At 31.9% G+C, this 27,972-nt stretch overlaps 2 long non-coding RNA genes across 2 annotated transcripts; both read left to right on the top strand.

Moving 5' to 3' along the window:
- The first annotated feature begins 17,525 nt into the window (after positions 1–17,525).
- LOC149512496 (uncharacterized) lies at positions 17,526–18,670 on the top strand. Its single transcript, XR_016332013.1, has 2 exons — positions 17,526–17,866; positions 17,975–18,670. It is a non-coding gene; the product is annotated as an uncharacterized LOC149512496 (long non-coding RNA).
- A 3,149-nt stretch (positions 18,671–21,819) lies between these two features.
- Positions 21,820–27,301, top strand: LOC111307040 (uncharacterized). Its single transcript, XR_016332080.1, has 7 exons — positions 21,820–22,323; positions 22,433–22,541; positions 22,669–22,758; positions 24,948–25,153; positions 25,240–25,745; positions 25,928–25,982; positions 26,074–27,301. It is a non-coding gene; the product is annotated as an uncharacterized LOC111307040 (long non-coding RNA).
- The last annotated feature ends 671 nt before the right edge of the window (positions 27,302–27,972 follow it).

Genomic DNA, 27,972 nt, shown 5'->3' on the forward strand with positions numbered 1-27,972 from the left:
GATTTTGGATTTAGGGGGTTTAGGTTTAAGAGTTTAAAAGTTTGGGATTTTGGATTTTAGGGGTTTTGGATTTTAGGGGGGGTTTAGATTTAAGGGATTTTGGATTTTTAGGGGGTTTGGATTTTAGGGATTTTGGATTTTTAAGGGTTTTAAAAACTTAGGATTTTGAAAATTAAAAATTAGTGTTTAAGGTTTAGGTAAAACGCAAACATCTCTAAAAATTTCCATCATCTAGGCGGATTTTCAGAGCAGGTTCAATTTTTTATAATTTTTGAAAACTAATTAAAAAATTCTTATGTTTTTTTTTTATGAAAATTTATTAATAATAATTCTCCAACATCTAGGCGAAATTATTTTTTAGAAAAATATTTTTTATTCCCTCCAACATCTAGGCAGAGAAAATAATAAAAATTATTATCACTTCTTTGAGTATTTTTAATACATATTTTTAGTTATTACTTGTTTTTAATTTTATTATTATTAAAACAATTAAACATTTATTTTAACAAATTTAAAAATTTATCATGCATAAATAAAAATATACTTAAAATAACAAAAATAATAATATATGAAAAAAATTAGAAAATTCAAAAAAAAAAAATTTTTTTACCTGAACTTGACCGGTCAATGATCCGATCAATGACCGGTTCGACTGGATCAAAAAGGGGTCGGTTCGGCGTGTGGTTTAGTTGAGCGATCTACGGTTCAGATCGACTCAGACCGGTTCACTGGATCGATTCAAGGTTGGCTGAAACGGGTTGGTGGGTCGGTTTATGCGGATCTCGGGTCGGATCCGGGTCCACGGGGGGATCCTTCTTGGTTAAAACGATGTCGTTTTGGGTCTTTTCCTAAACGACATCGTTTTTGAGTTTTGCTTTCCTATATATAGCTACAGATTTTTTTTTTGGTTCATTATTTTTTGTTTCAGAAAAAAAAAAGAAGAGAAAGCGAGAGAGAGAGCTCTGGGGGGAGAGCTCCGGTCGTCTTACCATCCGGTCGCCTGAGCACTGCGTCGACCGTGGCCTGGTCCACCGTTGCCGGTGGTCGCCGGTGGTTGAAAATACCAAAACCTTTCCAGAAGCTCCTTTCAATGAGATCTTCCCAGATCTGAAGTCCATTTTACCAGAAACAGCCCCGATCGACGTAGATCGTGGCTTGAAGCTTTCGATTTCTTTTCCTTCTTTTTTTTTTTTTAAAGAAACTGATGATTTCTTTGCTTTTGCAGGAAGCTTAGCGCTGAGGTTCCTATCTACGGGGATGACTATTTGTCTTTGGTTTTTGTTTCTGTTTTTGCATTTCTGTTTTGGGTATTTTGGGGGGTGTTTGGGGTTGTTGAAGGAAGAGTTTTGCTTGGTGTTTGAGCTCGAAACGAGAGGGTGCTGAGAGTAGTATGTTCGAAGGCTTATTTTTTTTAGAGGGGGGTTAGAGAGAGATTGAAGGGGATTCCCAGAGAGAGATTGAAAGGGATTATGGTTGGAAATTTTAAAGGGCTTCAATTAGGGGGATTTAGGTGGTTGTAGGGTGGTTGTAGATGGGCTAAAAGGGAGCTGCTCAGGGGGCTTCAATGGGCTGACAGGGGGCTGTAGGGTGGTTGCTCTGGGGTGGGAGCAGCGTCAGCCACCCTACATTCTGTTTTTCTATTTCTCTTTTTATTTTTTTATTTTTATTTATTATAATTAATAATTATTTAAAAAAACTATTATTATTAATATTATTATTAAAATTAAAACAGTAGACTTGGACAAAACCAGTGTCTATAGCTGCCCCTCTTTGCACATTACTGAGAATCAAGAATAGGGCAAAGATAAAGACAACGATTTTGTCCGAAAGTAAATCGTGATTGACTTTTTTTTTTTAAAAAAAACACAAAACGATTGGGATGATACTGTAAGTTGAAAAATAATGAATTGATCGAGATAATATCGCGAATCGAATTTATATTCGAAGATCTTACAAATCATACCCAGAGGTCTTACAGAGTCGATTGGAATAATACTGTAAGTTAAAAAATAAAGAATCGATCGGGATAACACCGCGAATCGAATTTATGCCCGGAGGTCTTACATAATCATGCCCGGAGATCTTACAGAATCGACTGGGATAACATCGCAAGTCAAAAGATAAAGAATCGATCGGGATAACACTGTGAATCGAATTTATGCCCGAAGGTCTTAAAAATCATGTCCGGAGGTCTTACAAAATTGTCCGAAAGTCTTAGAAATCATGCCCGGAGGTCTTACAGAATTGACTTGGATAACACTACAAGTCAGAAATAAAGAATCAATTGGGATAACACCACGAATCAAATTTATGCCCGAAGGTCTTAGAAATCATGTCCGAAGGTCTTATAGAATCATGTCTGGAGATCTTATAGAATCGATTGGGATAACACCATAAGTCAAAAGATAAAGAATTGATCGGGATAACACCGCGAATTAAATTTATGCCCGGAGGTCTTACAAATCATGTCTGAAGGTCTTACAAAATCATGTCTGGAGGTCTTACAGAATCATGCCTGGAGGTCTTACAGAATCGACTGAGATAACACCACAAGTTAAAAGATAAACAATTGATCGGGATAACACAGCGAATCAAATTTATGTTCGAAAGTCTTAAAAATCATGACCGGAGGTCTTACAGAATTGACTGGGATAACACTGCAAGTCAAAAGATAAAGAATTGATCGAGATAACACTGCGAATCAAATTTATGCCCAAAGGTCTTAAAAATCATACCCGGAGGTCTTACAAAATCATGCTCGGAGGTCTTATAGAATTACCTGGAGGTCTTACAGCATTTACTGGGATAACACCGCAAGTTAAAAGATAAAAAATTGATCGGGATAACACCACGAATCAAATTTATGCCCGGAGGTCTTAGAAATCATGCCCGGAGGTCTTACAGAATCATGCTCGAAGGTCTTACAGATTATGTTCGGAGGTCTTACAAATCTCAAAATCTTTGAATGCTCCTCATAATCAGAGGCGATGAAACTTTAAAATTTGAAAATCTTTTAATCTTGAAAGTCATACGCAGAGGCTTTTAGAGATTATGCCTAGAGGTCTTACAAATCTCAAAATCTTTAAATGCTCCTCATAATCAGAGGCAATGAAACTTTAAAAATTTTATTTTATTTTTTGAAAATGTTTTTTTTTCTCCAAATTAGAGTTAATGAATGCAATCAATGATACAAATGTCCATCTTAATCAAATGATGCTAATGGAAATGTTGATAAAAATACAAATCTCAATGCAAATGCAAGAATGCGAATGCTTGATGCAACTATATTTGACAATGACAATGTTCTTTTCATGTAAATGCTTCTACAAATACCTTTTCTTAGGATGCGGATGCCATGGTTGTGCAAATATAAATTTTTTTTATGGTGCGAATGCAAATATCTTATGCAAGTGATGCAAATGCGAATGTCTTTCTAGTAGTACAGATGTAAGTGGTGCAAATGCAAATATCCCTTTCATGATGCACAGATGAGCGATACAAATTTGAATATCTATTTTTTTTTAGGTTAAATGTCTTTCTCATGATACAAGTAATGCAAATGCAAGATCTTTCAAAAGGTTATGCATCGAGAATTTTTATTCTGGATAGAACTTTGAAACTCTAAAACTTTTTTTAGGGCTAAATAAACTTAGTTTAAATTTTATTGAAGGCCGGCTAAACTGGGCTTAAAACCTCATTTGAGGCCAGATTAACTGGATTTAAATATCATTGATGGCCAGATAAACTGGCTTAAAGCTTCATTAATGGCCAGACAAACTGGGCTTAAATGTCATTGTTGGTCAGATAAACTGGGCTTAAAGCTTCATTGAGGGCAAGATAAACTAGGCTTAAATCTTCATTTGAGGCCAGATAAACTGGGTTTAAAACCTCATTGATGGCCAGATAAGCTGGGCTTAAAGCTTCATTAATGGCCAGATAAACTGGACTTAAATGTCATTGTTGGCCAGATAAACTGGGCTTAAAGTTTCATTGAGAGTCAGATAAACTGGGCTTAAAGCTTCATTAATGGCCAGATAAACTAGGCTTAAAGCTTTATTAATGGCCAAATAAATTAGGCTTAAAGCTTTATTTGAGGTCAGATAAATTAAGCTTAAAGCGTTATTGATGGTTAAATAAATTGGGCTTAAAGTTTCATTAATGGTCAGATAAACTGGGCTTAAAGTTTCATTGATGATCAGATAAACTGGGTTTAAAACTTTATTTGAGGACAGATAAACTGGGTCTAAAGCGTCATTGATGGCCAGATAAACTGGGCTTAAAGCTTCATTAATGGCCAGACAAATTAGGCTTAAAGTTTCATTGAGAGCTAGATAAACTAGGCTTAAAACTTCATTGATGGCCAGATAAACTAGGCTTAAATGCTTCATTGATGGCCAGATAAACTGGGCTTAAAACTTCATTAATGGCTTAAAACTTCATTGATGGCCAGATAAACTGGGCTTAAAGCTTCATTCATGGCCAGATAAACTGGGCTTAAAGTTTCATTAATGGCCAGATAAACTGGGCTTAAAGTTTCATTGATGGTCAGATAAACTGGGCTTAAAGCTTCATTAATGACCAGATAAACTAGGCTTAAAACTTCATTTGAGGCTAGATAATTAGGCTTAAAGTTTTTTTTTTTTTTTTAAAATTTGGCGATCCCTATCAAAAATGAAAAATGTGAAGATTTTTTTTTCAAATGGATGTAATAGTTCTGTAGATAGCGATGTTGATTCAAAAGGTTTCAATCCTTGAAGGGAGTGAAAGAGGCATGCAAGCTCACAAATGAAACACAAGCTTTTCTAAAAGCATGAATTCCTTGAAAATAAAACATATTCAACATTTTTCTTAGTCTCCAAATACGACATTTTGATATATGTCAAGATCAGCTGTAAGAGCTTGAGATTTTAAAGGGTTATTTGGGAATAATTGATATTTTAGATCTTTCAAAAGGTTTGGCTTTACTTTTGTTTAGCATCCACCATACTTAGCATCAGGAGTGACCTTTCAGGGTTGGCTCTAGACTGCCCTTTTGAGGGTTTCACCCTAGAGCCACTTTTATTTCTATTTTTTTCTTTTTTTTTTCCACACCATGCACTTGAGAATTCAAATCTAATCCAAAAGAGGAAAATAATTTTTTTTCAAAAAGAAAAACTCAAAAAATTCATGTTCATTTTTTCAAGAGAAACTTTTCAAGTTTAAGCTTTCATGTCTGATCCAATATGGACTTTTCAAAGGTTGTAATGTAGGTTAAGGTTCATGGTTGCCAAAGAAAAGGAGAAAAAGGCCCAAAACAAGTATTTAAGGGTATTTGAAGCTAAGGATCATTTTTCATTAGAAGGATACACTCTAAGGTATATTTTATTTTATGCTTTCCACCTATTCATTTCTTTTTTTTATTATTCTTCCTTTCTTTTCTTTTTTTTTTTAACATCTTTTCACTGAGTGGATTCAAAACTTTTATGAACTTTTATACTGGGTTTGTGCCCCTATCACATGAGATTCCATTAGACATTCTCATTCTTATCCTTCAAACATATTTTTTTTTTTGCCCCTAATATGAAAGGTGATCCTTAGTCAGGGTTTATTTTGAAAGAACTCAATCAGGCTCAAAGGGTTAACAAGAGATAAAATTTTATTTTTGTGAAGAGATAATAAAAGATGGCCATTTGTCACTTCAAGCATAAACATTTAAATTGAAGACTACTCTTCAGGAAAATGAACTTGGAAAAAGGTTTTTTCCTTTTTAATCTCAAAAAAAAATTTTTGGTTTTTTTTTTAAAAAACCTTGACTTTGTCATGACCTTTTTGGATTTGCTCAAATTTTTTAGTGCATGATGTCATAACCAATTTTTTCTTCTTTTTTTTTCTTTTTTTTGTTGTTTTTATTTTTTTATACCCCCATAGCTCACACCTAGATTCATTTTGCCAGTAATACATTTCATGGAAGATGTCCCATTTTAGCAAACCACTCATAATGAAAGTAATTACAAGAGAAAGGTCATATGAAATGGATAAAAAAAAGATTATGTGGGGTAAACATGTTTAAGGTATCAAATGATCTAAGTTACTTCATAAAAAGAGAACAAAAGGGTTAATCATAACTCAAGTTACCTTAGAGGTAATGAGGTATTTCTTTTCTGACAAATATACCTCAAGACAAAGGATTGGGTTAATTTTGGGATAAAAAGCTAAAATGGTAGTATGCTTAAGTGTATTTTGGATTTGAAAATTTTGAAACTGTAGCATAATCTTGTCATATTCAATTATCACATTTGAATTCTAAAAAAAGAAAGTCATATAGACTTGATTTTCTAGGAACCATACATTTTTTAATAGCTGTTTTATTTGTTCATTGCCTTAGAAAAGAATATTGCCAATAATATCAGGTGAAAACGAGGTTCACAAATTCAAATTTAAGGCTATCAAGGGGTCATGACTGATGAAATGGGATCAACTGAATGAGCAAATTGGCATTTAGGTATTTGGAAAATTTTTAATAGTGATCACCAATTCATCTTAGACTCAAAACTTCATTTTTTTTCAAGAGAATTTCTCTAGCCTTGGTACTTAACCACATGGGGCTTTATTCACATCTAACATCTTCTTTCTTCTTTTTTTTTTTAAAAAAAACTAACTATATATTGAAACTTACACGAAATAAAACACTATGATGCATAATGTTTACTCATGCAATGCAAACCTTAAGACTTGACCAAAAAGAATTTATCATCTTGATCATACTCTTGAGATGATATTCAAAGTTACATAAACAAAAGTTTCCCTCTTGATGTTTCAACTTTAGCATCACTAACTTGTAACTTTACTACTATCAATCATCAAAACTACCAACTAGCTTTTTAAACTTTGCATCATCTGCATCGATCAAAGCTTGAACTTTATCCTTGAAGGCAGTGCAATCTTCTATGGAATGCCCTTTAACTCTATCATGAAATTCACATTTAGCATTAGGATCATATCACTTTGGGTACGGAGGCTTTCTGGGTCTTGCAAGAATAACAGAGATCATATGATTCTCTATCAGTAAAGTAAAGAGCTCAGTGTAAGGTATTGAAAGTGAATGATACACTTTGGCTCTCTTTCTCTTACGACTCTGTGAATGGCTTAAGTTGATCCTTGGTTCTATTCATGGTGAAGGAATTTGAGCACACAGATGAAGTAGTCGAGGAAAATCATCGATCGAAAATATTGGTTGAGGACAATATGGTAGCCATTGTGAATAATCATCCGTTGGATCTTCTTGCATCATGCTAAGATTTCTCTCATTTTGCCCTTTAACAATTATTTCTTAGGCTTGTTTTGTAAAAATATCTCTTTTTTTCTCATCACCAGTATCTATAATTCTTCTCCTTTTTATCCCATCTTCAATTCTACCCACAGCAAATAATAAATTCGTAAACTCTGATGAAGTATTGCTGATCAACTTATCATAATAAAGAGAAGGAAGGGTATCCACAAACAGGGAATTCAACTCCCTATTGGTAAGAGGTGGTTGTACTTGTGATGCCATATTCTTTCATCTAACAGCATATTCTTTGTAGCTCTCATTAGGTTCTTTCTTATATTTTGGAGGGTTAATCGATCCAGAGCCAACTCCAACATATACTGATATTGCTTCAAGAATGTCCGTAAAAAATCTCTCCAAGTACAAATTTGAGTGCTTTTCAGATTATGATACCAATTAACTGTTGTCCCAGTCAAACTTTCTTGAAAGACATGAATAAGTAGCTTTTTATCACCAGCATACCCAACCATTTTGTGACAGTATTGAGCTAAATGTATTTTAGGACATCCAGTTCCGTTATACTTTTCAAAATTTAGGGCTTTGAATTTTGATGGAATAACGAGATCAGGCACTAGACTAAGCTCATTGGCGCCAACATTCCCGTACACATCATGGCTTTCAATTGCTTTTAATCTTCCTTCCAACAGATCATACTTATCTTTCATCACTATATCTTTTGATGGATCTGGCACCCTTTTTAATTTTTTCAATTCTTTATGATCATCCACATTAGGCACAGTAGTGAAATCATGAGGAGTATGCCCAGGATTGACATTTGCCTGAATTGATGGCATCTTGGCAGAAAGGCCAATATAAGATTGATGATTTACTGGAGGTGCCTGCAGAATATGAAAGTCTTGAATATATGTAAACCTAGATGGATACAATGGTGTCTCAACAGCTGTTTCCTCCCTTGCCCTGTGTGTTTCAACAATTCTTTTTCCTTTAGTCAACTCTGCTAAAATTTGTTTTAATTCTGCCAACTGTCTGTTCATGTTTTGTTGCATTTCTGTAACTGTTTCACCGATCTCTCTTTGGGCCTTTTCTATTCTGTCCATTCGACTAGCATCTTTATTTTTCATGATTCCGGTACTGACTCGAATGCTATAAGTGTGCAGACTCAACGGACCTCATTTTCTAGAATAGCTATCCTTGAACCTTTTATTAATTACCAAAAGTCAGAAATGCATGGCATGAATTCTATTATATAAAAAAAATTACTTCGAAGGTTTGACGAAAATATATTTACAATTATCATTCCTTGTCCTTAGCTGGCATGAAAAAGCAATGAATTTAAGCAAATGATGCATGATATGCAAGTCAAATTTTGTTACTTTGGTGAGAGAAAACTTGAATTCCATCCTACATTCAAAATGGGTCATTTAGATATATCCTTTCTGTCTCAAAAATTTGGTGAAAACATACTTGTAACCATCATTCTTTCTTACACTCTTTTAGGCACGCCAATAAAATAAATAGATGCATCAATTCATAGAAAATCTAGGTTAAAAAAAGTTTCCATTCATTTTCAAAAGCATCAAGTTTACACATTATGAACCATTCTAGGTCTGAGGCTAAAAAGTACCAGATTTGCTCTCACTTCTCTTTGTCTCATCTAAAAAATAGTTGACTATGATTACTAGGGAAGACAACTCTTTACTTAAGAGCTTTTTATTCATCATCCTGACTAACTTTACTATTGGCTGCAGCACTACCTACCATTTCGACATGGATCAAAAAAGGGTTCTTGTGAATAACTGGCTTCATCTTGGCATCAAAACTCAAATATCCGACTTTTATCAGTCCTTGCACCCTATGTTTCAAAGTTGTGTAATTTTTCAAAAAATGGCCAATGATGCCAAAATGGTATTCACATCGAGCATTGGGGTCATACCATTCAGGGAAAGGTGGTTTGCGAGGTTCAGCAGGGATAGGGGCAATGAGGAAGTTCCCTATGAGTAGCGGGTATAACTCTGTGTAAGACATGGGTATTGGATCAATAGGGGCTTTTCCTTTGGTGTTACCAGAGTTTTTCTGTCCTATGGTTGGTTTGCTTTGCTAAAAAGGTGCTGGTGTAGTTGGTCTCGAGGTGAATTGAAAAACTCTGGGTTGAAGATTGGGCTGATAAAGTGGTGATTAGATAGCATACTGAACAAGCGATTGTGAAATGTGAGGTGGGGGACGTGAATTCAAGTGTGAAAATTTTGAAGGTTGCATAACACTTGGGGGCCTAATCCTAGGTGTTTGGAAAGGAGGTTGAAAATGGTCATAAGAAAGATTTGGGTGCGAGTTTGGACTCGAGATAGCTTGTGAAGGTTGTTTGAAGCCAGCTGGCTTATTCTTGAAAATCAAACTTTTAAGCTCAGTCATTTGCATGGCTAGTTCACCCATTCCTCTTTTGAGTTCGCCCATACTTCGATCACTGTTCAAATCACCCAATACTTTAGCATACTCTGGCAGAGTGTTGGAACTAATAGAATCAATTGACCTTGACTTGACGGAAGTGACAACGGTCTTTGAGGAGGAACAAACTCAACTCCATCACTACCTCTAACCATTTCTATCAATTGAGCCATCTATTATTTCATCTCTCGAAGCTCAAAGCCATAATTCCTATTGATTCAACTCCAGAGCACTAATCCTTGCTTCCAATTGATCTCCCATTTTCGTCACTCTGAACCCCACCAAGATAGACATTTTATTCTAGAACTTAGACAAAAAATTTTAGACTATTACCCTTATTGAATGAATATCATAAAAACAAAGACACACAAAGTATGTTTATGAATACATGAATATGAGAATGTCACGAAATGCATATATACTTATGACAATGAATTTTTACATGTACAAAGACCCAAATAAAAATTTTCATCAACCATAAATGTATATGCAAAAAAATAAAAATAAAAAAAATGCAATGTTATGTTGCAATAATGGTGGGATATGAAATGCAATGTATGTTTCATACGACCCTATTATTCATGAATCTATATGCATGAAATGCAATGACATATTTACGTAAATGATGAGATGTATTCCTATGACTAATACAGCATACTTGTATGGAATGCATGGACCTACTGTATGTATGAGATATATATGTATGAGATATGTATGTATGAAATGCAGTGCATGTGTTGTGCTGGCTTAATAAGGTAAACACTGTCTTAAGATACGTAACGAGATAGAATGCATGTACTACTTGTCAAGAAGTGCATGGGATGCATGTGCATGAAATAAAATACGTGTGCTACCTATTGATATGGATAGGATGGAATGCACGTATTATCCTATTATAATGCACATGGGGTGAGATACATGTATGATGTATGAAATACGAAGGATGAAATAAAATATGAAATTTTTTTTATTTTGAGAAGGAAAAAAGAAAGAAATAAAGCTTGAAAATTAGTCTTTATTCGGCCAATAAACAAAAAATTAAAAAAAAATCCTTAATCTTTGGAAATGTTCTTTTGTCTTTTTTTTTCTTTTTTTTTTTCAATGATTGACCTAAAATAAATACTACATATTCAAATATAATGCACACAATCAAAGAATATAAAAAATAAAAAAATGACTCGAGAATTCAAAACAAACAAGTAAGAGAAATAATATAACAACTATACAACCAAATAATATAATGTATAATGTCCTAATTTTGGTAATTTTCTAAAAAGGTGGCATGGCTCTATCCTAGGCAGGCTTCCTATGGCTCACGATATGTTGGGTTAGGATTTATATGTCTAAAGGTTCCCGACTATTCCTCACATCATTGTCTATTAGAGACTAGTGAGGTTCCCCGATCCTCACCAATTATGGGTTATTAACGAAAAGGGTTCAATCTGAGTGGAAGTGTTTTACTAGCAAATACGGAGGTTATCACCTCATGAGAGCGTAGCTACTTCACTTCCTTTTAAAAATGATAGAGCCCGGGTATAGAGCTCATACATGCGAGTGAATATGCAAAGTGTGTGCAAGATAATGTATTAATTAAAATAACATGAATAAATCATACCAAAAACAAAATCAAATGAAGTAATAACTAACACATAATTTATTTTATTTATTAACATGAATGTTTTCAAAAAATAAAATAAAAGAAATTAAATTAAATATCAAATAAAATCAATTAAATCCAACCATTGTCAATAGCGTATAATTAAAATTTTGGCCAAACTCTCAAACAAGTCCCCAATGGAGTCGTCAAGCTGTCGTAACGGTTTTGGGACCGCCAGACGTAAAAGATGATGTTTTAAAATCGAAAAAAATAAATAAAAAGTGAGAGTCACCATCAATCTTTGTTAGGGTGTGATTGACCACCCAAAAGTTTATCTTTTTAATAAAACTATAAAAACAGATTTAAAGTTTATCAAAAAGATAATTTCGGTCTACGAAAAACCAGGTTGGGTCCGGGAGTCGGTTATGGGTGGGGAAGGATTAGCACCCCCACAACGCCCATAAATTGATACCATTTAATTACGCGTTATTTTTTGTGTTAGATAAAAATGATTTTAATTTGAAATTTAACACTAATTCCCTTCACTTAAAAAAAATAAAATTTTGCTAAAATATTTATTTAGAACTATTAAGAAAATCTTTAAGTTAAAGAATTATCTTAAACTTCTCCATCGTCTAGGCAGAATTTAAAATAACTCTTTTCGCTTAAGATTTAACACAACAATCCTTAAAATGAAATAGTACTCTTTATAGAAAATTGTTGGTGACTCTCCAACATCTAGGCAGAGTACCAAGAATTTTTTTTTTCGGAATGTTATTTTTATTTTATTTTGTAATATCATAATTTTTTTAAAAAATAGTACAAATAAAAATTAAAGACAGAATAGTACAAATAAATACTAATAATAACATGCTAATGTGTGTATGTCAATGATTGTTATGTAAAATGAAATATAATTTAAAAGTTGGATTCTTAAGTATAATGAGACTACCCTAACTCTCCAACATCTAGGCAGAGCTTAGGTGCGACTGTTTATATTTAAGATCTTAATTTACTATTATACTTTTTATTTATTAATCTTATTGTTGATGCAAATTAAAAAATCGTGTGAAAAGACTTAACGAAGTAAAATTTCCTAAATACCCCATCACCTAGGCGATATTCGGGAACAAATTGCTTCAAATAGAATTTTCACACGTGTCCTTAGGATTTTTAGGAGTTTGGATTTTAAAGGGTTTGAGTAGAGGTTTTGAAAGTTTGGTTATAAGGTTTAGAGGGTTTTAAAGCTTGAATTTTAGGATATGGAAGGTTTAGGGTTTTGGTTTTAGAGTTTGGAGATTTTATGGTTTGGATTTTGAGGTTTGGGGTTTTGATTTAAGGGTTTGGATTTTAGGAATTTTGGATTTAGGGGGTTTAGGTTTAAGAGTTTAAAAGTTTGGGATTTTGGATTTTGGGAGGTTTTGGATTTTAGGGGCTTCAGATTTTATGGGGGTTTGGATTTAAGGGATTTTGAATTTTTAGGGGGTTTGGATTTTAGAGATTTTGGATTTTTAGGAGTTTTAAAAACTTAGGATTTTGAAAATTAAAAATTAGTGTTTAAGGTTTAGGTAAAACGCGAACATCTCTAAAAATCTCCATCATCTAGGCGGACTTTCAGAGCAGGTTCAATTTTTTATAATTTTTGAAAACTATTTAAAAATTTCTTATGTTTTTTTTTATGAAAATTTATTAATAATAATTTCCCAACATCTAGGCAGAATTATTTTTTAGAAAAATATTTTTTATTCCCTCCAACATCTAGGCAGGAAAAATAATAAAAATTATTATCACTTCTTTGAGTATTTTTAATACATATTTTTAGTTATTACTTGTTTTTAATTTTATTATTATTAAAACAATTAAACATTTATTCTAACAAATTTAAAAATTTGTCATGCATAAATAAAAATATACTTAAAATAACAAAAATAATAATATATGAAAAAAATTAGAAAATTCAAAAAAAAAATTTTTTTACCTAAACCGGACCGGTCAACGGTCCAGTCAACGACCGGTTCGGCTGGACCGAAAAGAGATCGGTTCAGCGCGTGGTTCGGCTGAGCGGTCTATGGTTCGGACCAGCTCAGACCGATTCACTGGACCGGTTCAAGGTTGGCTGAAGTGGGTTGGCGGGTCGGTTTGCGCGAATCTCGGATCGGATCCGAGTCCACGCACGGATCCTTCTTGGTTAAAACGGCGTCGTTTTGGGTCTTTCCCTAAATAACATCGTTTTTGAGTTTTGCTTTCCTATATATAGCTACAGATTTTTTTTTGGTTCATTATTTTTTGTTTCAAAAAAAAAAAAGAGAGAGAGAGAGCTCTGAGGGGAGAGCTCCGGCTGTCTTGCCATCCGACCGTCGGAGCATCGCGCCTACCGCCGCCTGGTCCACCGTCGTCAGTGGTCGTCGGCGGTTGAAAACACCAAAACCTTTCCAGAAACTCCTTTCAATGAGATCTTCTCAGATCTGAAGTCCGTTTTACCAGAAACAGCCCCGATCGACTTAGATCGGGGCTTGAAGCTTTCTGTTTCTTTTCCTTTTTTTTTTTTTTTAAAGAAACTGATGATTTCTTTGCTTTTGCAAGGACCTTGGCGTTGAAGTTCCTCCCTACGAGGAGGATTGTTTGTCTTTGGTTTTTGTTTCTGTTTTTGCGTTTCTGTTTTGGGTATTTTAGGGGGTGTTTGGGGTTATTGAAGGAAGAGTTTGGCTTGGTGTTTGAGCTCGAAACGAAAGGGTGCTGAGGGTAGTATGTTCGAAGGCTTTTTTTTTTTAGAGGGGGGTCGAAAAGAGATTGAAGGGGATTCCCAGAGAGAGATTGAAGGGGATTATGGCTAGAAATTTTAAAGGGCTTCAATTAGGGGGATTTAGGTGGTTGTAGGGTGACTGTAGGTGAGCTGAAAGGGAGCTGCTCAAAGGGCGTCAATGGGCTGACAGGGGGCTGTAGGGTGGCTGGTCTACGGCGGGAGCAACGTCAGCCACCCTACATTCTGTTTTTCTGTTTCTCTTTTTTTTTTTGTTTTTATTTATTATAATTAATAATTATTTTTTTAAAAAAAAACTATTATTATTAATATTATTATTAAAATTAAAATAGTAGATCTGAACAAAATTGATATCTACGCTCTATAACACATGTTAGCGATAATAAGAATTATTGATATCTAATTATACGTTATCACTTACATCATCATTTGAAAATTTAAAAGAAAGACTAGAAAAGAAAAACCATTCACCAACAACCATTTTAGACTTGTCAAAATACAAAAGAAGAAAAAAGAAAATTGAAAGGACACTCGTGGACTATACTCTCTCAACCCTATATCAAGGGGCATGAACCCCAACTGTCCATATTCCTAAGCAGTTATTTAAAGCATTAAAAATTTATTCATCCCCTTTATCAGCAATAATTTGAGTACCAAAATTATTACGTTAGTGTAAATTTTACGCTTTTTTTATCCTTAAATCAAAATGGTTAAAATTAAAAATATTATTTTAATCTAAATTAATGATAAATTTATTTTTGATCTAATAGTCAAAAAAATTGTATAATTTATATTGATGTAAGTGGATTTCTACTCCAAAAAATATATAAAAAGAGAAGTGAGAAGATGCTGTAAGTGTTGCTGAGCGAATAGCCTGAAACACAACTTTATCCCTTCTCTTTATGTTACCTTCTCAGTGATTTCAGGAAGTGTCAATTTCAGTGATTTTCTTGTGATGGTGTAATACTCTATTTGATCCTTATCTTTTTTTCTCTTTCTCCTATCCTATAGAATTGAACACGAGTATATAAATATTTTTTTTCTCCTTTTCCCTCATCCTTTTCCATTCTCCCACTAATTACCCCAATTTGGAAGTTACATGTTACCCCCGATCAATCTAGGGGGTTGTAATGTCAATGAACTTAATATTTCTACTCTTAATTTGACTATAAAAATATTAATTGGACTAACATAGATCAAATTGTTATCTCAATGCCACATGTTCAAGCAATATCTTCAGTACATAAAGCTAATTAATGCACAGATCTACGGTATAACTGTGATTATGAGGACTCCTCATATGATTATTTTGGATGATGATTCCTCAATAATCTTGGAAGTTACTAGAATGACGAAGATTGTATTGTTATGATCCTAATTGTAAGGTACGTATGGGACTTGAAATCGACATCAAAAGTATGAGATTTTGTGGCTCTCCTAAGGTTCGGACAACAATTAGGATGGGAGAGCACTTGTCCCTGAAAATCACACAGGGAAATTTCATAGGATTTAATATATATTTGCCCCTTGACTATAGTACTTTTCTTAATTTGATTGTTAAAGAATAAAAAATTTCAATTAAATATTTAAAATTTAAATTTTGTTAAGTAAATTACCCTCAAAGACTAACACATTTAATTAAAAAATCAATGTGATTTTTTCAACCGATAAGAAGCCGTCGATGGACATGGATGTTATATTACACATTATCATCATATATATCAGCAAATAGATCTATTGTCATATTAATAAGAATAAAAAAATTGAAAAATGTTATTATTTTAATTTAAAAAACTTGAAATTTGTAAAAAAAAAAAAGTCATATACGTTTATCTTCCATGAATAAAAATTTTTTTTGCCTTTCAAAATAAAAGATATTAAAAAAATCCATTATTTGTTAATGGAATTGGAAATTAAGGCCTCTTTCATGTTAACGAATTATCCCCAATTAATCAAAGCGAGTATTTATTATATTAAAAATTGTCATAGTTTTAACGTAGAGTTTACTCCATTGAACCGTGTTGACTTCCACCAAATGAGACTCAAAGAAGGGAGGGCAATACTTGCAACGACGTACCAATGTCACTATCATTAAAACTGTTTATTGGTGTTATATCCTGGATTCCATGAAATTTCTTCGAAGAAAATTTTTCATTATATCTAATCGGTCCAAGTATAATTTTAAGTTTGACTTGGAATTAAATGTAACCCCATTAATCGTAACCCATTTCTGCAAATCCCACTGAATTCAAATTTGGATGCTTGTGCTGTGGGGCGAGTGGTGCGAAAACCTGCGTTTTTCTCTCTAGTGGTTGTTGGTACAGTGATCCCACATAGGATTGTTATTTTATTTTATTTTATTTACCCTTTCAATCATATAAAGGAGATAAAAGTAGTTTTATAATTTAATTTATTATTTATTATTTTAAGTTTATTTTAAAAAATATAAAATAATTATGTTAATTAATATAATAAAATATTTTTTAAAAATGTTTTTATTAATACAATTATTATTTATCATAAAAATAGTTTAATAGTTATTTATTTATTTTATAAATATTAAATAATCTAAAATTTTTATTAAATATAAATGTTAATATAATATCGTTAATGATTATTTCTTTTTTCATTATAATTTAATTCACCGTTAATATTGTATTTATATCCAAATACATATTCTCATAAAAAAGATTTATATAAACTATTTGATATTACAAATAAATAATTATATGAATTATTTTTTACTTTCAATCATTCAGTCTATGTCCTGACAAAAATATATGAAAATAATAGTAAGAAAAATTAAAAAAAAATTAAGAATCACAACAACGTACGAATGCTATAAAATATATATATATATATATATATATATATTATATGGGATGGACCATAATGACAAAGATAAAAAAAAAAAAAAAGAGTGAAGTAAGAAGATGCTTAAAGTGTTGCTAAACCAATATGCTATTATTTATTTATTTATTTTATTACATTGATGATGTATCAAATATTAATTCTTTCTTTAAATACTTTATTTGGTTCTTTTATTTGATTTTCTCACTTTTCTTTCTTGTTGAATTGGACACAAGTAAAATATTTTTTTGATCACGATGACTCCTATTACTGTGATCATTTAGGATGATAGTATTTCAATTTTTTTTTAAATATTTATAACTATCAAGAATTAAATTTTAGTTAAAATTCAATATTCTACTAGAATAAAGCATCATTGTCGACAATGAAAATTTTCTTTTATATATATATATTTGAAATTATTAAAAATTGAATTCTCATAACTAAAATTTAAAATTTAATACTCTATAACACATGTTAGCGGTAATAAGAATTATTGATATCTAATTATACGTTATCACTTGCATCATCATTTCAAAATTTAAAAGAAAGACGAGAAAAGAAAAATCATTCACCAACAACCATTTTAGACTTGTCAAAATACAAAAGAAGAAAAAAGAAGACTGAAAGGACACTCGTGGACTATACTCTCTCAACCCTATATCAAGGGGCATGAACCCCAACTGTCCATATTCCTAAGCAGTTATTTAAACCATTAAAAATTTATTCATCCCCTTTATCAGCAATAATTTGAGTACCAAAAATTCACTTTCTCCTCCAAAAAAAAAAAATCACAATCCAATCCGATCAAGCTGCCAGTGGCTTCAACCAGAAATCAGTTTTTTAGCCAACATGACCTGTAAGATGTCCCATGTCCTTTCTATACTTGTCCTGCTATTATCACTTTCGCTACTCTTACCTCCGGCTTCTACCAGAAACACACACCTAGGTAAGTGTTACTTGTGTAAGTTCTAGATTCTGAGTTCTTCTAAGTTGTATCTTCTTTCTCTTTCTTGAGTTGTTCAGTACTTTGTTTTTGTTTTTGGGTTTATCGTAGGCAAGAAGGTCAATGAAGTGATTCAGAGAAATCTAATAGGAGGAAGACAGGAACGTTGTACTATTCATGCAGGAAGCGGTCTACTCCCTTGTCCGCCTCTTGTTACCGATAACGAGAAGAAAAAATTTACTTGGGCAACCAAGGGTCATAACTAAAGGCTCCATAACAAAGCCTTGCTATGAGATTAATAATTCTCTAAAATTAAGATTCCTTTGGTAAAATCTTTTTCTTTTTTCTTTTTATTTTTTTAAAAAATGAATGAAAAGAAAAAAGCATAAAATAAAATTTAAGTAGAAAACCAAAAAACAAAGTGTTTTACATTAGTGTAAATTTTACGCTTTTTTTATCCTTAAATCAAAATGGTTAAAATTAAAAATATTATTTTAATCTAAATTAATGATAAATTTATTTTTGATCTAATAGTCAAAAAAATTGTATAATTTATACTGATGTAAGTGGATTTTTACTCAAAAAAAATATGTAAAAAAGAGAAGTGAGAAGATGCTGTTAAGTGTTGCTGAGCGAATAGCCTGAAACACAACTTTATCCCTTCTCTTTATGTTACCTTCTTAGTGATTTCAGGAAGTGCCAATTTCAGTGTTTTTCTTGTGATGGTGTAATACTCTATTTGATCCTTATCTTTTTTCTCTTCTCTCCTATAGAAGTGAACACGAGTGTACAAATATTGTTTTTTTTTTTTTTTTTCTCCTTTCTCCTCATCTCTTTCCATTCTCCCACTAATTACCGCAATTTCGAAGTTACATGTTACCCCCGATCAATCTAGGGGGTTGTAATGTCAATGAACTTAATATTTCTAAACATAATTTCACTAAAAAATATTATTTGGACAAACACGGATCAAATTCTTATCTCAATGCCACATGTTCAAGCGATATCTTCAGGATATAAAGCTAATTAATTTACAGATCTGCGGTATAATTACGATTATGATGACTCCTTATATGATTATTTTGGATGATGATTCTTCAATAATCTTGGAAGTTGCTAGAATGACGAACATAATATTGTTATGATCCTAATTGTAAGGTATGGGACTTGAATTCGACATCAAAAGTATGAGATTTTGTGGCTCTCCTAAGGTTCGGTAGGATGGGAGAGCACTTGTCCCTGAAAATCGCACAAGGAAATTTCATAGGATTTAATAAATATTTGCCCCTTTATTGTAATACTTTTCTTAATTTGATTCTTAAAGAATAAAAAATTTCAATCAAATATTTTAAATTCAAATTTGTTAAGTAAATTACCCTCAAAGACTAACACATTTAATTAAAAAATCGATGTGATTTTTTCAACCGATAAGAAGCCGTCAATTGACATGGATGTTATATTACACGTTATCATCATATATATCAGCAAAATGGATCTATTGTCATATTAATAAGAATAAAAAAATAGAAAAATGTTTTTATTTTAATTTAAAAAACTTGAAATTTGCTAAAAAAGAACGTCATTTACGTTTATCTTCCATGAATAAAATTTTTTTTTGCCTTTCAAAATAAAAGATATTAAAAAAATCCATTATTTGTTAATGGAATTGGAAATTAAGGCCTCTTTCATGTTAACGAATTATCCCCAATTAATCAAAGTGAGTATTTATTATATTAAAAATTGTCATAGTTTTAACGTAGAGTTTACTCCATTGAACCGTGTTGACTTCCACCAAATTAGACTCAAAGAAGGGAGGGCAACACTTGCAACGACGTACCAATGTCACTATCATTAAAACTGTTTGTTGGTGTTATATCTTGGATTCCATGAAATTTCTTCGAAGAAAATTTTTCATTATATCTAATCGGTCCAAGTATAATTTTAAGTTTGACTTGGAATTAAATGTAACCCCATTAAACGTAACCCCAATGGGGTTACATTTTCTATGAAAATTTCTGCAAATCCCACTGAATTCAAATTTGGATGCTTGTGCTGTGGGGCGAGTGGTGCGAAAACCTGCTTTTTTCTCTCTAGAGGTTGTTGGTACAGTGATCCCTCATAGGATTGTTATTTTATTTTATTTTATTTACCCTTTCAATCATATAAAGGAGATAAAAGTAGTTTTATAATTTAATTTATTATTTATTATTTTTATTTAAAAAATATAAAATAATTATGTTAATTAATATAATAAAATATTTTTTAAAAATGTTTTTATTAATACAATTATTATTTATCATAAAAATAGTTTAATAGTTATTTATTTATTTTATAAATATTAAATAATCTAAAATTTTTATTAAATATAAATGTTAATATAATATCATTAATGATTATTTCTTTTTTCATTATAATTTAATTCACCGTTAGTATTGTATTTATATCCAAATACGTATTCTCATATTTTCATAGAACAGATTTATATAAACTATTTGATATTACAAATAAATAATTATATGAATTATTTTTTACTTTCAATCATTCAGTCTATGTCCTGACAAAAATATATGAAAATAATAGTAAGAAAAATTAAAAAAAAAAAAAGAATCGCAACAAGCACAAGATGCTATATGTAAGCTTTTTAAAAAATTTATTAATGTAAAAGCATGAAAAGAAAAATAAAAATGAGTATAAATTGACGTAAAATATATTAAAAGTGTCATAACAATTAAGAAAACTATGAAAATTATAAAAAATAATGAAATAAAAAAATAAATATAATAAATCATTATTTTTAACATAAATAAGTTAGTAATATATCATTTAAATTACTTATCTTTCATGTAAATATATAAGTCTAATAGTTAAAATACCACAAAGGCTAAAAGAGAAAAGATAATTAAAGAATTAATATTTAAAAATAAAACAAATACATTTTAAAAAATTATTAACATATACTTACGAGAAAAATAATAAAAATATGTATCATTATACTAACATCTATTATAGTAAGATTAGGATATTCTAATTTGATAAATATGAAATGTATTTATTCGTTTTATTCAATTTAAAATCAATTCCACATTTTTGACTTAAATATGTACTTTTATTTTATTAGTTAACTCTTAAATTAATTGATATATAATTAAAATTAACGTTTGAAAGTTATAGATTTAACAAAATATATGCGCATAATATTTTTTTAATTAGATAAATAATAAGATAAAAAATTAAAAATTAATTAAAAGTTAAAAAAAATCCATATTTTCATTATTGAAAAACAGAATTCAAATCCCCGTATTAAAAATATAGATAATAAAACCAATTATTAGAATTCAAAATGCATGGACTACATTTTAAACTTTGTTTATTGTCAGTGGTTAAGAGTGAAAGTGTCCTATAGGATCGGATCAAGCCGAATTAGATTTGGCTAGCACTTTTTAAGCGATGCCCAAGATCCGGTCCAATTATTCAATGGAAGTCTGAATAAGCTTTCTTCCTATTCAAAACATATTAAAATATAAATATATTTATATTAATATTTTAAAATATATTTTAAAATGAAATTTAAATAAAAAAACTTTTTATTAAATAATAATTCAAGTTGGATCAAATGGAATCCGAACTTTAATCAATCTCGACCCATAAACGAGTTTTTCTATAAATTAACAATAATCATTTTCCCTTTCCAATGGATAGTCCCTGTAGGTTTTATTTTGATTACTAGAGTCTACCAATATCATAAACCTATCGAGCTCACTATTTAAATCGAATTTTGAATAAAAGTTTTTTAGTTTGAGCTTTTAGATTCAAAATAATTTTAATTAATAAAATTAATTTTGATTTAGTTTTAATTTTAAATATATTTAAAATATTAACTTTTTAATATATATTTTTAAAATTCTCTAGTCTCTTGATCTGAAAAACCAGATCAACCTTCGGACAAAATTTTTAAGAAGCCAACCGATCGGATTGGTGTAACCCCTGAACAGGTTTTTATGGGATTAATAGAGTTGTGGAGGAGTGATATCTCGAATTACAAGAAATTTCTTTGGAAAGGACAAGTAAGCGACGTTAAAAAGGTCAATTGAGGGGTAATTGTGGAAATAAAGCTTCCACGGAAGCTTCTCCGACCGCTTGAAGGGAAATGCATCTTGAAAATGCAAATAGGGGAGAAAGCAAAAAAACAAAAAAAGCTCATTCAAAAATGGAGAAGAATGGTAGTCGGTTGAGAAAGAGTAAGAGATGATGAGTTGCCCCGAGAATGGAATGTTCAAGACCTTGAACAAAGACGACAAACACTGAATCCATTACCTTTGGAAAGGAATCGAAGAACTTTTGCGGTTTTAGTGGAAGTTTGAGAATTATTAGATTTAGAGAATGTTTCTGTTTCTTACAAGATGAGATTCTTGGGTTGGTTTCTTTTAAGTAGCAAGTGCTTAAAGACCTTAAATTCAACTGTGGGTGTTTCTTCTTTTCTCAACGTTGCACTTTTTCCGACAGTTTTTCAGAACTTCTTTCGATGACAATTTTTTTAAAAATAATTTTTTCTTCTTTTGAAATGTTTAGGTAGAAGAGTGTTGGAGTAGAATCTGAATCGGGAGATGGAGATGAAGACCGACAGTGGGTTCCGACGTCGAACCAATCCTTCGATTTCTCAGCTTCTGACAAAAAATCTGTAAGTTGAAATTCTAATGACTTTTTATTACTGACAATTTAGGTTCGGTTAATTTATTTTTTTATCATTGACTTTATTTTAAGCTGTAAGGATTCCGATTATAAGGTTTTTCATGTTTGCATGTTAGGTATATGAAGAGCAAACTCTTCCAACTATAAAAGCAAGATGAATTTTTCGGGTTTTCAGCAATAGTCTATCTGAGATTCAATTTTCATGGGTAATTTTTCTTTCCCATTTTTCTTTCTTTGCATGTTTAGTATACACTTTTTATTTAGCTTTGCATGCAAGTTTTTGGTATTTTTTTTTTATTTTCAAAAGCATTCATTTTGTACTCAATATTTTGCATAAAAATTGTGCATCTTGCTGGCAAAAAAAAAAAAAAAAAAAGAGTCGTATAAGTACATACTTGGCTTATTTGTATGATGCGTTTACCTTTTTCATCATCATAAAATATGTTAAAAGTCATTTTCTTGATTTTTTAAAAGCCATAATAATTTATTGCGTTATCTTATGGCACTATCTGTTGTCATCTTTAATATTCTGCTTAAGTTTGAATGTAATATTTTAAGGCTCATTTTTCTGTCGATCAGCTTATTGCATCTTCTACCACGTTCATTGTTGGATGTTGTTTTCATATGTAGGAATGGGCATTTAAGCACTGTTCAGCACCTCTCCGAGCTCTTGAGTTATGCAATAATCTAAGAACTAATACTTATACATGCACTTATACAATGTTTGCTTTCTTTTAATAAACTTTTTTTTCTTTGTTTCCCTCTGGCTTAATCTAAGCAGTAGATTTTAAGTATTTGATGTGAAAGTTCTATAATGCTAAAAACAAGGCTATTGTATTTTCATATAGTTTTCCATTGGTGTCTAACCCTTGGGAAATAAACACTAAGACGATTGAAATTATACAAATTTCAAGCAATTCAGCAGTTTAAAGTGGCACACAAAATCACACACAGTGACCAGAAAGCATCTGATCCTGAAATGAGTAGTCATGGCTTACCTAAACTTTTATGTTAAAAAAAAAAAAAAACATGTTTGCTTTAGTCTTCTTTTACAAATCTTACTGTGCTTTAAACTGAAGCAAAACACTTGAATGTGATTGTTCCATGCACAAATTCATTATTGCATCAAAGTATTGACATGCTTTTTCATGCTGATATAACTTTCTTTTCTAAAAATAAGACGAGATTTAACAGCAACCAAAGTCACATTGAGTTGAACTAGCTCCATTGTGTTATTTTGAGCTTAGTTCAGTGTTCCTCCTTTTCATGTATATACTATTTGAAATCAAAACTTCAACACTTAATCATGCTTCTTAAACTTATTATATAAGACCCAATGCTTGTTCTTTGAATTTAAAGGTAAATGGGGAAGGAGATATACCAATAATCGTGGTAGTAAGTTATAGTCCATGTATATATATATTCATTTATGTGTATACTAAAGCCTACAAATATACATAGGAACGCATTGAAAAGAGCCACAAACATCTGACAAACTTTTATTTACAGCTGAAAAGTCTGAAAAGAAACCTGAGAAGCTGGGGTCGACTCGGCACTCACCAATGCCAATTGCCATAGGCCTTCCGCAGTTAGGATGGGGCTAACCAGAAAAGTACTGACCGTACCCCATCGAAGAGTAGTAGTAGTAGTATAATATGTTAATTTGGGTCCGTCAACCTGATTTTGCGACATCATGATTGCACCTTTTTCCTCCCTTTTTTAAGCTCAATTCCCAAAGTTTGCAGGGCCATATCAGATACCTCTCACTTTTGAATCTAATCTGCTCATATCTAGGACTTAAAAAAGCTATGTTTGATCTTTTTTTTTTTTTCATGTATAAAAGTTACAAAGTGCATGGTGAGTAAAAAGAAAAAGAATGAAAAACAAAGGCAGTTCATAGAAAAACAGGATTATTAGTAGCTTTTTAATAAGTGAACTTTATGCTGGAATTATTTTTGAGTGATTGATTCCTTATGTTTGTCTTTGGATTAGGACATCTCTTCTTTGTTGACGAGATTCTATTATAGTCATTATTATTAGCTTGTTTTCTTGGAACATTGCATTACTAGCTGTGGGTGTTTGATTTTTTTTTTTTTAATTTGTCCTTTATATGAACAGAATTTGTAAAGAAGGAAGATTGATTTGGTTGGTAGTTGTTGAGTGACACTTATTTCCAAATCTGTCATTACATTCCAAGTATTGGTTAATGGATTAGGTACATGCAGCCAAAAAAATCTATCCAATGAAAGAACATACTATTTTGGGATGTCAAATCAAATTCTGTCCTAGATGCATTTTCGGGTCTGCATGGAAAGCAGACACCTTTATCTTCATATCTGGTAATATATTTCTAAGGGCTTTACGTTTTGGAATCCTTTTCATTTCTTTGCTTTAGATGAGAGGATAAAGGCTGTCATAAAGATGATAATGGCAGTAACAGCAGACAGAGGAAAGCAGCTATTAACCTCTTACTCCCTTATCAGAGATCTGACTTTGAGGGAATTTTCCGTGCAATGGATGGTACTACTGATCTTTTGTGCTTCTTTTAGAGCATGTGTGCTTCTCTTACAGTGTGATGCCAACCTGTTTGGAGTTTTGTTGGTGTGTAATATTTGCATAGAATATCTTATTGCCCCTTTTTGGTTTACATCTCTATTGATGAGTGTGAATTTCATTTTAATTCCAAGCCTTCCAGTAACAATCCGATTGTTGGACCCCCTACGTCATGAATTCCTTCCAAAGGGTGACTTAGAACAGATTGTAGTAAATTAACTTCAGAGACTGGCACGACTGAAGATGAAGTTTCTCAAGAATTGAAAGGTTATCTGAAGCGAATCAGATGCTTGGTTTCCGGGGTTGCTGGTTAATATTCCTTCTAAGAACCTTTAAAGCTGATGGTATTTGTTTTCCTTTTCCATTTCTTAGCAATTGCATAGTGAAATAAAATCTTTAAATTATGGATTCTATGCTTAATATAGTTTGATTATGACAACAAATTTCATTTCATGTGGGAATCTTCTTAAGTATTTTGATTTCAGATTTACATCAGAGTGTATGCAAATAATGAATGAAGCACAAGAAAGCTCCAAACGGAGCATAGGTTGGATTTGGAACCTGTTCTTCATTTTTCAGGATGTAAATGAAAAAGCCAATGTGCGAGAAAATGCCATCATCACGTCAGCACATAACGGAGGTCATGACAGTTGCATCACTGATCCACCAACTTACAAATCTTTTTCTTCTTATTTTGATGTGTGTGGTTGTTGAGTTACTTGATATTTCATTGCCTGTTTTGTTCTGCCGTGTATTTAATAAGTAGTTTCAGATTCTTTGCCTCTTACTTTTTCTAATCCAATGAATCTGGCTGTGCGACAGAACAAAACTGGCTCATAGTTTGCTCTCTGGTAAATATTTTGTTCCTGCGTCAGAGGTACAGTGACTATATAAATATTCTGTTGGCCATAATACAGTTGGTTTTTTACTGATTAATGAATTAATCGATTAATTTTCTGGTCCTCCAGAAAGACGAACTGCTTCACCCCCAATAACAGATGCTGTAAGTTTCCTACTGTATACTTTGCTGAGTTTGTTCTGATCTTGGAGATTCTTAGATGATATCCCTGAATTGCCAAGTATATTGTGATATAATTGTATTTGCAACCTGGAAGTTTCTAGTTATGCATAGGTTTAACAATAGAATTTGTGCAATGCAATTCTAATATGCTTAACATAATTGTTTGTCTTAAATTATTGGTAATATTAATATCATTTTTACTCCCGCGGCAAGGCGCGAGCTTGAAAGCTAGTTTTTAATAAATGTGAGCTCATCACTGGCGTTGTGATTTTGAAATTTAAAAAAAAAGTGATTAAGAAAAACAAAGCCACCGACTTGAATTAACATAAACGCTCTGCTTTGTCAATGGAGAAAGAACCCAAATATACTTATCTGTAAGCTTAAAACCATTATCAACTTATTCATTCCCTTGATCGGCAATAAATAATTTGCGTACAAAAATCTTGTTTCTCCTCCAATATAATCTGATCCGATCCAATCAAGCTGTCATTCAGCCAGAAATCAGTTTCTTGCAGCAAACATGCCCTGTAAGATTTCCCCTATGATTTCTATACTTGTCCTACTACCATCACTTTCAGTCTCACTATTTTTATCTCCAATTTCAACCAGAAACACAAACTTACCACGAAGCCATAGATGCAAGTCAAAGCGAATCATCTAGGGCTGGTATTATCACGAAGCCACTTCAGAATGTCGGATTGAAAAGATTTTAGCTTACAGGTAACTCAAATATTTCAAAGAATAGTCCACGAATATCTAGTCAAGTGGGAGGAGTTATAGTCAGAAGAAATCAGTTGGGAGAGAGACCATGACCTCTGATTGCTCAAGCAGAAAATTGACGAATTTCAGGCCAACAAGTCGATGAGATGTGAGGGTGTTGACAGATTAGGTGGGGGAGGATGTGATGAGGCAATCTTATATAAAATCATGACCTGGCAAAAAATGTTATGAGCAACCCTTGTATAGGGTCATAACCAAGTAGAGATGCTAAAGGGAGGGTAGATCTCATGTACTAGGAAAAAGTGTTCTTACTTCAAATATTGTAATGGTATCTATGCTAAAATACCCATCTAAAATTGCCTCTCTGGTCCGATGATGGTAGAGAAGACTTGATGCTACTTTTGTACTATTTTCGATATTAATAAACTTCACTTTCTTTCGGGACATCAGGGGTGGTCTTGTTGTGCACCCATGCCTTGATATACCATTGTGCATTCTTAAAATTAACTTGTGACTTGTTGGTTGCTTATTTAGATTTCAAGCTATTGTTGATTTACTTGCATGAAAGTATCCATTCAAGTACCACACGATTTATTACTTTGGAGAGAAAGCTTAGCGGGTGAGACAGAGCGTGGAAATTGATGTTAAGGAAGCTAAGGCTCAGATTTGAGACACTGCAGGCCAAGAACGTTTTCTTGCTCTGACTTGTGCTTTATTACGGGTTGTTTTCTGTGCGTTGCTGGTTTATGATATTAGCAGGAGAGCTGCTTTTTATAATGTTGCTCGATGGCTTGATGAACTCAATTGTAAGTATTTCTTCTTGTTCTGGATTTTGGGTTGGAGAGAACGTATTCATTTTTCTTGGTTTTTGGCTTGAAATCATTGGCTGCTTTGGTGGAATTCTGAGAGTTTTGGATAAATGTCTGAGAATTTTAATTCTTGAAACTACAGTCTTGGGATTTTTTTTGTCGTAAAATTAAGTTTGGAGATAGCAAATTGTATTAGGATTTAGGTAAATCTGACAATTTTAGACTTGCATGAAAATAATTTAAAAAATATATAAAAATAATGACAAACTATATATGGGTTTAACAAAAATTAAAAAATATAATTCATATACATAATA

Source organism: Durio zibethinus, chromosome 22, assembly GCF_047325235.1.
Source record: "Durio zibethinus cultivar Kanyao isolate XHJ-2024 chromosome 22, ASM4732523v1, whole genome shotgun sequence".
NCBI lineage: Eukaryota > Viridiplantae > Streptophyta > Magnoliopsida > Malvales > Malvaceae > Durio > Durio zibethinus.